This window comes from Canis aureus, chromosome 23 (genome assembly GCF_053574225.1).
Source record: "Canis aureus isolate CA01 chromosome 23, VMU_Caureus_v.1.0, whole genome shotgun sequence".
Taxonomy (NCBI): Eukaryota; Metazoa; Chordata; class Mammalia; order Carnivora; family Canidae; genus Canis; species Canis aureus.
Genome location: NC_135633.1, coordinates 42293751 through 42308525, shown reverse-complemented (window position 1 = coordinate 42308525; position 14775 = coordinate 42293751). Strand labels below are relative to the sequence as shown.

Here is a 14775-nt window from a genome sequence, read left to right as displayed (position 1 = left end):
GTGGTCTGCAGGGACAAAACACAAAACCATTAAAACAAATAAGGACACTACTCTTCTCAATCTCTTTAGTTTTTTTCTGGCCAAATTATTAAGAATAAATATTTTTCCTATAAGGCTGTCCTATTTGTTTTTAAGTATTGTATATTGTCCTACTTGCCATTTCAGTTATAGTAGTAAATGAGTTACTTGTCACAACCAGTAAAAGCACTATGTCATAGATTTCTTTTGAAAAGTTTTTTTGAAGGCTGGAAATACAGCTGACAGATTTCCTATTAGATTTAATTTACACAGAGAAATTGGACATGCATGGCTTGAGAGAATTTTATGTCATATCCCAGGTGCCCTGCAGACCTAGGATTTTGGGGTCACAACTCTTCTTACTTAGAGGCACAGCAGACTTCTAAAACATCCACGTGAGTGACGGCTTTGGCTTTCATGCCATCAAGTCCTGACTAATCAGTCCTGAAATTGTGGGAATAAGACAAATGTTAGACACATTGATTAATTGTGCCACCTGGAAAAATACTTGATAATTATTCCCTCTTAAAAAATCCAGAGAGATGACAGATAGATGGATGTGTGTATGTATATAATCTTGATTTTGATATTTACAAATGTACATGCAAAATAATTCATCATTTCAATATTTTCATTTCATAAAATGATATAAGAAGAGAGATTCTCCTCCACTACGCTTATCCATATCTACTAGTACTACCACATACTTCTCATTTGGTACTGATTGAATCCTTGTCACAGGGTTGGGACAGTTCTCATTCCCAGGTAGGATGGATAGAGTGAAATTCAGTGATTTTAGATAATTAGGTCCAATCTCTCAGTGAATGGCAAACAGACTTAAAAGCCCAGAGTTTTTAGCTTTGTGTTCATTGTCCTTCTGTTTCATTCATTTCTGTAATAAATGTACTTGCATAAAAACATGCATTTTCATTTTAGACAGCATTCATAAAGTTATAGTTGTGGAAGAGAGGTGAAGGCATATATTGTGATAGGGAGAGGATTAGTCCGCAAAAATATTTCACAGTTTTGAAAATTGGAAATGAAGATGAATGAGAATATAAAGCTCCTCTAGATACAGTACTCATGGACATTAGTGAGAGTGCTGGAGGAGGAAATTCGGGAATAGAATTCTAAAGACTTTGACCAGAACTTCAGAGAAATCAGACTTCACAAGTATGATGCCTAAAGGAGTAAGATGTCAACAATGTGGTAGACGCACTAAATGAGACAATCTAAGGTTGTGAGTGGTTGAGCCATTATACAATACTGCATGCATGAGCAGACCCTTTAATTTACCAGGAAATTAAAATCAGGGTATGAATATCCCTTACTTGTTTTAATTGCTACTTTGGGCTCTATATAGCCTTTGCTTGGGATTATTTCTGAATATATATAGTGAAAAATCCAAGTTGGCTGTCTGTCATTTTCAGGTACAGAAATTTGTCTGAACTTATTTTAGGAAGAGTAAAAATATATTTTAAGTCATTTTATTTCTTTCAAACAGCATTTAAATTTAAAAAAATGTTTAAATCCACTGCTTAGGGAAAATCAAATCACTTTGAAACACAGAGGCTAATATGAGATAGAAATTACTGGGTATCTCCTGATAATGTCATTTCTATCAAAAGAAGTGCTGTGACAGAAATTTCAAAGGGTTTCAAATGCAAAATTACAGTTGGTAGAAATTGGCTTTCACAAAAATAAAGGCAAAAAAAGTAAAAATAGCATGATGTTTCCATTTGCTATGTAGTCCTGTTGAGTCCCTCAGGTGTTCAGACATCTATCCTCAGTCTTCCTCTAATGGTTTGGAAATGAAGCTGCTGATAGCTACCATCAACAAGCCCCTGTTTCTCTACTCCTCTGTTTTCTTTTTCTCTCCGCAGACATGCTCAGTTGCATCCTTCAAGCCTCCATCCCCCAATGTGGCCTGCATGGCTTAGTGGTTGAGCATCTGCCATTGGCCCAGGGTGTGATCCCAGGGTCCTGGGAGCAATTGCCACATAGGGCTCCCTGCAGGGAGCCTGCTTCTCCCTGTGCCTATGTCTCTGCCTCTCTTTGTGTGTCTCTCATGAATGAATAAATAAAATCTCTAAAAATAAACAAAATGGCTTGACAATAAGGTAGAAAGGCAACACTATAATGATTTTGCTCAATTTTCTCTCATTGATGCAAAACCAGTTGCCACCACATTTTCATTCTATTGTCTGTGCTTTTGTGAGTATTCATGATATTTTGATTTAGATCTAATTTCTGTTGTAAGAGAGACCATGCAGTAGTATGGGAAAAGCGTACATGATCTCTGTCACAGAACTTGATGCATGGAAATCAACAAGTTAAAGTCTTGAGTCTCAGTTTCCTCTTGAAACCACTTTTTAATATTGAAGTATGATATATATATACATATATATTTATGAGGTATAACATATACAAATCATTGTCAATGCATTTAAATCCATATATTCCTCTCAGTTTACCTCATCTTCTCAGATCTAGACTTTCCTAAATAACAGAACTATGCCTATAATTAAGTGAAAAATTGGTAAGGATGATGATGAAGAGATGGGAACAAATCTTTCTATCCATAGATCCTCCAATTAAATACCAGTTTGTTTGTTTTTTCTGAGCCGATCATATATTATCAGAGGCCCAACAGACTAGTGGGAGCAAAGAGTGGAAAAGTTAATGAAAGTGGCAGGTCAGAGACTTGTATTAAAGATGACTAAATTAAAGACCACTCAGAAGCCAGAAAGAGAGCAAGGCATCAGTCCTCAAGAAAATGAATTAAGTTCAGCCGCTGAAAGATAAGCACTCTTGTAGTCATTAATGTGCTCAGCAGATGCTTATTGAGGATCTACCATATGCCAGGCACATTTCCAGGGGATTCAAGGGGAAATGGACCAAGCAAAAATCCCTACTTTTGTAGGGCTTTCTAGATAGTTGGGAAGAAGGGAATGAAATGATACAGATGATTAGGGTTAAAGAGTTAAAAAGAGGAAAGGAAAAGGGCATGAAAGTACAAGTAGTATAAGAAAGTGAAGTGACATTTAAATAAATCTCTGAAGGAAATGGGTTAGTGATATGGGAAGAGCACTGCAGGTAAGAAGCTGAAAATGCAAAGGACCCTGAAGCAAAAATGCCTTGGATGCTGGAGAATGGTGAACAGACCAGCGTGGCTACTGCAGTGAAATGATGCAGCAGAAGTAGAAGGAGCTGACATCTGTTCGGAATACCAGGTAGGGCCCTATGGGTTAATTCCAGGGTTTTGTCTTTTACTTTGAGTGAGGTGAAATTCTTTGGAGGATTTTGAGCAGAGGAATAACATAAAGTCAAGAAGCTATAGTAAGACTGGTGGAATCCACACACACAGCCAAAATCAAGAAAAAAGGAGTGCACCATATGGCAGGGCAAAAGAAATGTGGAAAACGTAAATACCAAGAGGAGGGTTGGGATAACACAGAGTTCCAGCTCTCCCAACAGGACTTCCACTACTTTTTCTTGATTCCTGATTCCTTTGAATTTGATGAAAAATGGTTCTGAATGCATAGTCTGCAACAGAGTTGTGTAGTCAGGAAAAAGATGAAAGCAGAGTAATTAGCAATAAATAAATATTTTCATAGTTCTCAGTTGTCTTCAAATCTTCGAAAGGTACTATTTTCTTTCTTTCTTTCTTTCTTTCTTTCTTTCTTTCTTTCTTTCTTTCTTTCTTTCTTTCTTCTTTCTGTTTCTTTCTCTTTCTTTCTTTCTTCTTCCTTCCTTCCTTCCTTTCTTCCTTCCTTCCTTCCTTCCTTCCTTCCTTCCTTCCTTCCTTCCTTCCTTCCTTCCTTCCTTCCTCCCTTCCTTCCTCCCTTCCTTTCAGATTTTATTTATTTATTATTTATTTATTTATTTGTTTATTTATTTATTTGACAGAGAGAGAGAGAGCACAAGCAGGGGGAGCAGCAGAAGGAGAGGGAAAAGCAGGCTTCTTGTGGAGCAGAGAGCCCGATGCAGGGTTTGATCCCAGGACCCTGGGATCATGACCTGTGCTGAAGACAGATACTTAACCAACTGCCCCAACAGGTACCATTGTCTAATATCTAGTTTTTTCATCTCTCTTTACATGGGCTAGAGAAAACTGTATGTGAGTCAGGAGGAGAAGATAGAGAGTATTTTCTGAGAACATTTGGTCCAGGCTGCATTCAGCTTGAAGATCTAGTTGATTCTACTTAAATTTTACAAAAAAGAAAAAAAAAAAAAAAAGGTGCTATGAGATGTTGGTTTCTTTTTGCTAATTTTTAAAAAACAAAAAATGGAACCATGACATGTTTGGAATTCCAGGCAATAATATCTGATGATTAGTAGGCGCAGAGGGCCAAACACTTTTTTAAAAAGTTTATTTTATTATAGTAATAATACTTAATATGAGAGACACTCTTTTAATGAATTTTTAAGTGTATGGTGTGACTGATGATAGGTCAATATTATCTAGCAATGTAGCTCTCACTCGTCTATTTTTGCTTTTGTCGTCTGTGCTCTTGGTATCATATCCAAAATATCATTGTCAAGATCAGTGTCAAAGAAATTTTTGCCTGTGCTTTCTTATGGTTTCAGGTCTTACATTTAAATCTTTACTCCATTTCAAGTTAATTTTTATGACTGGTGTAAGGTAGGGGTTCAAGTTTATTCTTTTGCGTGGGGATATCCAGTCTTCTCTGATTATTGAAGAGACTATCCTTTCCCCCATTGTCTTCTTGATATCCTTGTCAAACCATATATGTATGGTTTTATTTCTGGTCTATCTATTCTGTTGGTCTGTAAGTCTATCTTTATGCAATATGACACTATTTTGATTATTGTAATTTTGTGATACATTTTGAAACAGGAAGTGTGATGCCTCTCACTTTGTTCTTTTTTCTCAGGACTGATTTGGCTGTTTGTGGTCTTTTGTGGTTCCATGTGAATTATAGAATTTTTTTTTATATTTCTGTAAAAAAAAATACGAGTGGAATTTGGTAGGGATTGCATTGAATCTGTAGATTACTTTGGGGAATATGGACATTTTCACAATATCAAATCTATCCATGAACACATGGTTGCCTTTCCAGTGTACTTTAATTATTAATTAATTTAATTATTATTTAATTTCATCAGTGTTTTGTAGTTCTTAGTATACAAGTCTTTCACTTCCTTAGTTAAATTGATTCTTTTTATTCTTTTTGATACTGTTGTAAATAGTTTTCCTAATTCCTTTTCAGATACTGTGCTGTTAGTGTATAGGAATGAAACTGATTTTTGCTTTTGATTTTGTAGCCTGCAATTTTACTGGATTTATGTATTAGTTCTAAGAGGGTTGTTTTTTGTTTTTCTTTTCTTTCCTTTTCTTTTCTTTTTTCTTTTCTCTTTCTTTCTTTCTTTCTTTCTTTCTTTCTTTCTTTTTTTTTCTTTCTTTCTTTCTTCTTTCTTTCTTCTTCTTCTTCTTCTTCTTCTTCTTCTTCTTCTTCTTCTTCTTCTTCTTCTTTCTTTTTAATGGAATCTTTGGGGTTTTCTATGTATAAGATCCTGTTGTCTGCAAACAGGAACAATTTTATTTTTCTTTCTTTCTGATTTTGATGCCTTTAAAAATTTTTCTCACCTAATATATCTAGGTGACAAATATGGCTAGGAATGCCAAAAAACTGTTGAATAGAAAGGGCTAGAGTGGGTATTCTTTTTTTCTGATCTTAGAGGCAAATATTTTAATTTTTTTTCACCGTGGAGTATAATGTTTGCTATATAGGCTTTTAGTGTATGAATTTTATTGTGTTGAGGTAGATTCTTCCAATTCTTAGTTTGTTGAGAATTTTATCCAGAAAAGATATTGAATTATGTCAGATGCTTTTCTTCTTTATGTATTGGGATGATTATGTATTTTTTATCTTTTGTTCTGTTATTGTGTTGTATCACATTACTTGATTTTCATATGGTAAAAGAGTCTTGCATTTCCAGAATAAATCCCACTTAGATGTGGTATGTGATCCTTTTAATGAGCTCTTGGATTGAGTTTGCTAATTTGTAGAGGATTTTTGCATATATAAATCAGGTTATTGGTTTGTCAGTTTCTCTTCTTGTGTTGTCCTTGCTCTTGTGTCAGGATAATGGTAATCTCATGAGTTTGGAAGTGTTTCCTCTTATTTGATTTGAGCACTTGAGAAGGATTGGTATTAATTCTTCCTTAAATATTTAGTAGAATTCACCAGTGAAACCATCTAATCCTTTTCTTTGTAGGGAAACTTTTGATTGAGGATTTGATCTCCATAGTAATTATGGGTCCTTTCAGACTTTCTGTTTCTTCCTAATGTAGTCTTAGTATATTATATGTTTCTTGGAGTTTATCCATTTCTTCTGTATTGTACAGTTTTCTGGTATATAACTGTTCGGTATTGTGTTTTGTGATTCTTGTTTTTCCCTGTGCCAGCAGTTATAACATCTCTTCCTTCAGATCTGATTTTATTTGAGTCTTTTCTCTTTTTCCTTAGTTTAATGATTTGTCAATTTTATTTTTTAAACCACCAAACTCTGTTTTTTTTTTCTTTTTTCTATTTTCTATTTCTTTATTTCTATTTTAATCTTTGTTATTTTCTTCTTTCCACTTAGTTTGTTCTCCTTCTAGCTCCTGATGATGTTGAGTTAGATTGTTTGAGATCTTCTTATTTAAATGTAGGCATTTATTGTTATGAACTTGTCTCTTAGTATTGCTTTTGGTACATCCCATAAGTTTTGGTATATTGTGTTTTCATTTTCATTTGTTTCAAGGTACTTTCTAATTTCCTTTTCAATTTTTTTCTTTGACTCAAAGCTTGTTCAGGAGTATATTGTTTAAAATTCATTTATCTGTAAATTTTCCTTTTTTTATGTCAAATTCTAGTTTCATTTTATTATGGCTGGAAAAGATAGTTGGTATGGCATTGATATTCTTGAACTTATTAAGACTTGTCTTGTGAACTAACATGATTTATTCTGAAGAAAGATCAGTGTTCACTTGAAAAGAATTTATTCTGTTGCTGTGGGGTAGAATGTTCTATATATGTCCTTTAGGTCCATTTTGTCTATATTCTGAAGTCCTGTTTCCTTATTGATTTTCTATCTGAGGTTTTATTCATTATTGAAAGTTGGGTATTGAAATACCCAGCCATTATTGTATTGCTTTCCATTTCTATTCAAATAGAAGTAAATTCAATTCTATTAATGTTTTTTCAATTCTATTAATGTTTAGTTATATTATTTTTTGCTTTATATATTTAGGTTCTCAGATGGGTGCATATATATTTATAATCATTATATCTTCATGGTAGTTGACCCTTTTATCATTATATAATGTTCTTTTTTATCTCATAACAATTTTTGAATTAAAGTTTCTTTTGTGGGACAGCAATAAAACTACTCTTGCTCTTTTTTGGTTACCTTTTTTATGGAATGTATTTTACCATCCCTTCACTTTCAGCCTATGAGTATCCTTAAACCTAAAGTGAGTTTTTATAGAAAGCATACAGTTTGTCTTAGAAAATCTGTTCAGCCACTCTGTTTTTTTTCATAGTATACATATTTTATTTTATTTTTTTCCACATAGTAATAAATCCTGGAGATCTACTAGGTCAGTGCATGCAACTCTACTCAATTCCTTTTGTCTTATTTTTTAATTGTGCTATGGTTTAATATTCTCTTTTAAAATTTATTTACATATTTTTCAATAATTTTTAGAAATATATTTGACATACAATATTATGTTAGTTTCAGTGGTACAACATAGTGATTTGATAGTTATTTACATTGTGAAATACAAATGTGGTTACCATCTGTCATCATACAGAATTATTACATTATTGACTACATTATCTATGCTGTACTTTCCATCCCTGTGACTTCTTTATATTACAGTTGAAAATTTGTACCTCTTAATCCCTTTCACATATTTCATCGATCCTCTCAGCCCTCCCCTCTGGCAAACCTCAGTTTGTACTCTGTATTTATGAGTCTATTTCTTCTTCTGTTGTTGTTATTATTTGTTTGGTTGTTCATTTTGTGTTTTAGATTTTACATATAATTTTTTTAAGTTTGTTTATTTATTTTTAAGTAATCTCTGCATATAAGTGAAATCATTTATTTGTCTTTCTCTGACTTATCTCACTTAGCATTATACTTTTAGGTCCATCCATATTGTCATGAATGGCACTCTATGTCTTTTGAATAGGAAGTTTAAATCATTTACATTTAAAGCTATTATTGATAGAGAAAGATTTATTATTGCATTTATGTTGTTTCCTGTTAATCTTATATTTCTTTTATTTGTCTTTTTCTCTCTTGATGTCTTCTTTTGTATTTTGCTGTTTGTGTTGGTATCCTTTGGTTCCCTTTTTTGTGTGTTTGTAACTTCTATAGGTATATTTACCTTGGGAATTACATTAAGAGTCTTATAAGTCTGTTTAAAATGATAACAACTCTATAACTTCTTCCTCCCATGTATACTCTCTTGTTGTTGCCATAATTTTCATCTATTCATATTGTATGTCCTTTTTATTTTTATTTTTTAGATTTTATTTATTTATTCATGACAGACAGAGAGAGAGAGGTAGAGACACAGGCAGAGAGAGAAGCAGGCTCCATGCAGGTAGCCCAACGCGGGACTCAATCCCGGGTCTCCAGGATAACACCCCGGGCTGAAGGCAGCACTAAACCGCTGGGCCACCAGGGCTGCCCTATTGTATGTCTTTTAACATATTTCAGTTATAGCTATTTTTAATACTTTTGTCTTTTAACTTTTGTGTCAGAATAAAGTGACCTACCCACTACCATTACAGTTATGCAATGTTCTCCATTTATCTATACCAATGAGTTTCAACATCAAATAAAATGAACTCAAAGAAATCCACACTGAGACACATTGTAATTTAATTATCAAAAGTCAAAGATACTGGGATGTGGTTGAGCGCCTTTGCCTTTGGCCCAGGGCATTATCCTGGAGTCCCGGGATCGTGCCCCACATCAGGCTTCCTACATGGGGCCTGCTTCTCCCTCCGCCTATGTCTCTGCCTCTCTAATTCTGTGTCTCTCATGAATAAATAAATAAAATCTTTTAAAAAAAGTCAAAGATAGAATTTTGAAAGTACTAATAGAAAAATGAATCGTCACATACAGGGCCCATAAAATTTTTCACTAGAAACCAGTATCCCAGAAAAATGTGTGATGATATATTCAAAGTCCTGAAAGAAAAAACAGACAGAAAACTCCTATCCAGGAATTATTATGCCTAGAAAAACTTTCCTTCAAAAATGGAGACATAAAGTCTTTCCCAGATAAACAAAAGCTTAGAGAATTCACTACCATTAGACTTGCCTTATAACAAATGCTAAAGGAGTCCTCCAATTTGAAATAAATGATGCCAGACAATGATTTGAGTGATATATGTATATTATGTTTAATTATCATGAACATTATCATGTGGTGTGCATTCTTTTCATATTTTTCTTTCTTTAATTTTTTTTAAAGATTTTATTTATTTATTCATGAGCAACACAGAGAGAGAGAGACAGAGAGAGGCAGAGACACAGGCAGAAGGAGAAGCAGGCTCCATGCAGGGAGCCCAACGTGGGACTCGATTCCCGGTCTTCAGGATCCTCTGCAGGCGGTGCCAAACTGCTGCACCACCGGGGCTGCCCTTTTCATATCTTTCTATGTGATTTATATTTGTCCCTTTTTGGCCACCATATATCTTAAATACCTTTTCTGTATTTTGGTAATCTTCCTATAATGAATCATAATTTCCCAAGATAGAAGCTAAAAACTGGTTTTCTAGCCTTTATTATATCTTATGACTTACTTTTCTCCAATTAGATGCAGTGATAAGAGAGGGTAATATGAAGTAAGAGGTGTTCAGTTGACCCCGTTTTGCTGTCAAAGAGGTTGAGGACAATGAAAATATTGCATAAGAGTGATAAGCTCCTAATAATAGTGTCCTGTGTGTGCTCATTGTCAAAACTGCAAGCTGTGTTTTCTGGGGGCAGTGGTGGTAGGATCTTGTATGTGAAATCAGTGGCCTAGAGTTTTTGCCATTAAAATTGGTTTTATATCTCTGGTTCTGCATCTGTATCTCTGAAATACATAGTATTTAAGAGTCTGAAATACATAGTATTTTTGAAGACAGAGGTTGGCATTGCCTGTTTTTGTAAATAAAGATTTATTGGAACAGAATCACACCTATTTATTTATACATTATCTATGGCTGTTTTTGCTAAATTGTAAGGCTTGAGTGTTTTCAACAGAGACCATCTGGTAACAAGGTCTAAAATATTTAATCATGGCTCAGTGAGAAAAGTTTGCCTTAATAAATACTTACCTTAATAAATTCTCTGCTTTAATAAATACCTTTCTGTTTTAGCTAATTATAGAGTTGGTTGTGTTCTGTGCAACAAAGGCTCTGACTGATACAATCTATTTCAAAATTGAGGAAACCAGGCCACTATGCATTTAAATAATATTCTTGGGATGCCTGGGTGGCTCAGTGGTTGAGTGTCTGCCTTTGGCTCAGGGCATGATTCTTGAGTGCCCAGATCGGATCCCACATGGGGCTCCCTACATGGATCCTGCTTCTCCCTCTGCCTCTCTCTCTCTCTCTCTCTCTCTGTGTCTCTCATGAATAAATAAATAAAATCTTTAAAAGTAATAATAATAATAATAATAATAATAATAATAATATTCTCAAGTTCACATATAGTTAGTAAGTAGTGAAACCAGTATATAAACCCTAGGTGTCAAATTCAGAGTCCAAATTTTTAACTAAATACTCTATTTATTCTGTTTTGTTTTATGCTAGCATTAGAGTTGATGATGTAAAGCTTTGAGACTCTTGACTGAATTTTTCAGTTTTTATTCAAATATACACATTGATAGAAACTTGACAAATTTAGGAACTTTCTCAGTTTAGCTTCATCTGTTGTGGGTCAGGTTCAGATAAAAGCTGTTTTAATCAATGCATACCTTCTTAATCTTAGGTTGCGATTTGTTATTAACATTTTTGTTTAAATATTGTGCTAATTATATTTAATAATTTTTAAGCCTCATGTTTAGCATAGGCTATTTTCCTTTTGGTTATTCTTAGGGATACTAGTACCCTTCCAAAAGCATTTTTATTGTCAAATCTTAATGGATTAGCTCAATGCCAGGTTGAATTTCTAATTCTTGCTCTCAGAAGCAAATGATTGGCTATAACTAAATTAATTTGTTGAAGAAATATAAACAGCATCAAATCACCAGGTGATGATAATTCCCAGTATAGTTTTTATGTAATCATAAAAAATGATTTTATGAAACTTAGAAATGCATAAGTTTAGTTCATATGAGAGGACTTTTACTGTCAAAATTAAAATTTGGTAAGTGGACATTAAAACATAAAAATAAAAACAAAAAATGGTGTGAACTCTAAGTCCTGGACCAGTTTTCTCACTATCTGCAGCCAATTTGCATCACCTGGGAATTCAATCAGACATCTTAACCATCTGTAATTTCTAGACCTTTCATACCGATTTCCTTCTAATTAATGGAATTTTATTTCATACTTTTCTATGTTTACTTGTTAGACCTGGTTTTAAAACCCCAACAAAGCAACTGGGGAGGGAGACTGATTCTTTATAGATAAAATATATGACTTTAATACTAGGACTGTAAGTAACTGGAAATAATGACATGAGAATTTTTGTCAGCATAAGATGGCAAAAGTCAGAAAACATTTAATTTTAGTTTACTCCATTGTAATACTCTCTCCACAGGAAAATTGATTTCTTTTATTATAAAATTTAGCAGACTGAAGCAATCTTATACCATTGACACATTGTCTGACTTTGAGGAATGAAGAAAAGAAACAAAGGTATTTTGGCTATTGATGTGTAACTGCTTTGAGAAAAAATCAAAGCAGTGTTTCCTAGTTGAACTTACTTAACTGTCTAAATTCTGATCATCTTTTAGGTCAAATATGTACTAATTGATGGAAGAAATGTACAATGGAAAGTATGATTTATGAATTTCTTTAATCATTTCTAGAAAAATATGGTGAATACTCTCTCTCTCTCCCTGTAAATGAGAGATTGCTCCACAGGTTTTTGGAGGCAAAAGCACTCAATAATCATATGTATGTAAAAAATTAAATAGTATCTTTACTTTGGTTCAGGTTGCTGAAATGTCTTGGGAAAAAGGGATTTCTTCACCTTTAGATAATTTGCTTTCTTCTGTCAGTGGGGCTTAGTGTGTGTAACAGTAAAGCTACCACATGGTATCATTGATGAGGTGAACTGGCTCCTTTATGTAAGCAGAGCAGAGTTGGTATTTCAGCTCCTTAATATGCTCTCTCCCCAAAATATTGACAATTTTGGGGGGAAAATGATTTCTTGTGTCTTGCCTGTGTTGCAAGGCCATTCTTCATCTTATTAAAATGTGCATATAATAATGCATGATTTGATTGGATGTCACTCATTTCAATCCCACTGATCACATAGTATCTGTTAGTCCCAGCTTAATTTGTCAAGGTAAGACAGTTTAGTTTAACAATAGAAGCAAATGAGCTCAGTCATCTCACAATTCCCAAGGACAGAATCTGCTTTTTAATTTTTTTTGCACGTTTTACTGCTCTTTGTAATTATTGAACTGGGTCCTCAATTAGCAATCTGTTGGGTATGTTATTTTATGTGAAGGGCCCACATGACATAACCATGAGAGAACACCAAATTGGACCACCACATAACAAGGAAAAACTAGGGGATCCCTGGGTGGCGCAGCGGTTTGGCGCCTGCCTTTGGCCCAGGGCGCGATCCTGGAGACCTGGGATCGAATCCCACGTCAGGCTCCCGGTGCATGGAGCCTGCTTCTCCCTCTGCCTGTGTCTCTGCCTCTCTCTCTCTCTCTCTGTGTGACTATCATAAATAAATTAAAATAAATAAATAAATAAATAAATAAATAAATAAATAAATAAATAAAGGAAAAACTATTAACTAGCTTCATTTTAATACAAATTTCATGGGGCATTTTAAAAATATACAAATCCATGTGCATGAAACCATGAATTTGATATTTTGTTCTTTTCTTCTTGCATTAGGAGTAAACATTATAACTTGCTTCTGTATTTATTCTCCAGCATAGTCTTCATTGCTGATACTGATATCACACAATATGTGAAAAAATTATATTTGTGAAAAAAAGATAGAGAGAGGAGATAAGAGACACAGATCATGATGACCAAGATCCTAGAAGGATAAAGGCTTGAATCACAATTGCAGGACATTCTATCCAGCACAAAAATGTTGATTTTCTTTTTAAGGTTTCTGAGAACTCTGAGTATCAGGAGGATTTTTTTCCAATTTGCTAGTGGAGAGAGAGGGGAAAGGATTCTGCTAGAAAGAGTGGCTATTTTAGAACACTAAATCTGTAAGTCTTAGGAATCTCCTTAGATGTATGCTTCAAGGACATAATTCAGGGCTCTAGTGGGTTTGGAGAGAGAATCCTTTAATTGATAGTGAGGTCTTTAAGCATTGAGCTTCAAAGCAGGGCCAGTGACACTTTGATCTTAAAAAGGCTCAAAAGAGAGAGTCATGATTCTTTCAACTACAGAGACTGATTCCAATTAAATCTTTGGGCTACCAAGGGAGCATTGTATCTGACTCTAAATAAACACTGATGCTCAAATGCATTAAATTTTGAGGGACTCAAAGATAAGTAGGCACCTGGTGTTGAGCTTTTGGCCACTTTGAAGGAGTCCAAGCAAAGGTACACTTGGTGGCCAACTTGATGAGTATATTAATGAATACAAAAGGAAGTTTAGGCTAAAAGAAGGAAGTAAAACAAAGCAAAACAAAATTATTCCTTTACACATTTTCTTTTCTTTTTTTTAAAGATTTATTTATTTATTTGTTTGTTTATTTGTTTATTTATTTATGATAGACATAGAGAGAGAGAGAGGCAGAGACACAGGAGGAGGGAGAAGCAAGCTCCACGCAAGGAGCCGGACGTGGGACTCAATCCTGGGACTCCAGGATCATGCCTTGGGCTGAAGGCAGGCACTAAACCGCTGAGCCACCCAGGCTGCCACTGTGTTTTATTTTTTAAGTTGCCTTTTATCATGTATTTTTTCATTATCGTGAACTCAACTTAGAAATCTTCTAATTTTCTAATGTATTGTTTTGAGGTTAATGTCATATTAAATAGACCATCCTCAGCTTGAGATCGTTCAGTTACTCTATATATCATTATTTTTCTAATACTAGTATGGATTCCCTACTAAGGTTCAGTATATATTCCAATATGAATTGATTTTTGTCTTTTAAATTTTATCACTCCATTTTTACATTTTAAAGATAGTTTCCAAGTTGTATAAATGTTTTATAAAATAACATGGATTTACCAAATTATCTAGTATGTTATGTTGTCATATTCCGGTTCTATGATATATTCCAGCTTATCTCTGGACTTTTCATTCTGTTGCACTGATCTGTTTATGCATATACTAAGTGACATTTTAACTATTTTAGCTTTAAACTTTAAACTTTATAATAATATTTAAATATATATTGTGCATAGTTCCCCCTCAAAATCATAATGGCTTTTATTACAAAATAATACTACCATTGATCTAATTCTCCCAAAAAAATCTCTTTGATATTTATTTTGGATCAAGTAGATTTATAAATTAACTTGAGCAGATTTTAAATATTTATGAAGCTGGGTCTTCCTATACAGGAATGTTATAAAACTTTCTCTTTG

At 33.9% G+C, this 14775-nt stretch overlaps 1 long non-coding RNA gene across 2 annotated transcripts in view; it reads left to right on the top strand.

Moving 5' to 3' along the window:
• The first annotated feature begins 3487 nt into the window (after positions 1-3487).
• The window catches only part of LOC144295501 (uncharacterized), a 33971-nt gene continuing 22683 nt past the window's right edge, over positions 3488-14775 (top strand). Inside the window, exons 1-3 of one of the 2 annotated variants that reach the window (XR_013362634.1) lie at positions 3488-3663; positions 3928-4077; positions 9520-10325. This is a non-coding gene — a long non-coding RNA (uncharacterized LOC144295501). Of the gene's footprint in view, positions 3664-3927; positions 4078-9519; positions 10326-14775 lie in introns of those variants that run through there. The other variant, XR_013362633.1, reaches the window with a different exon arrangement.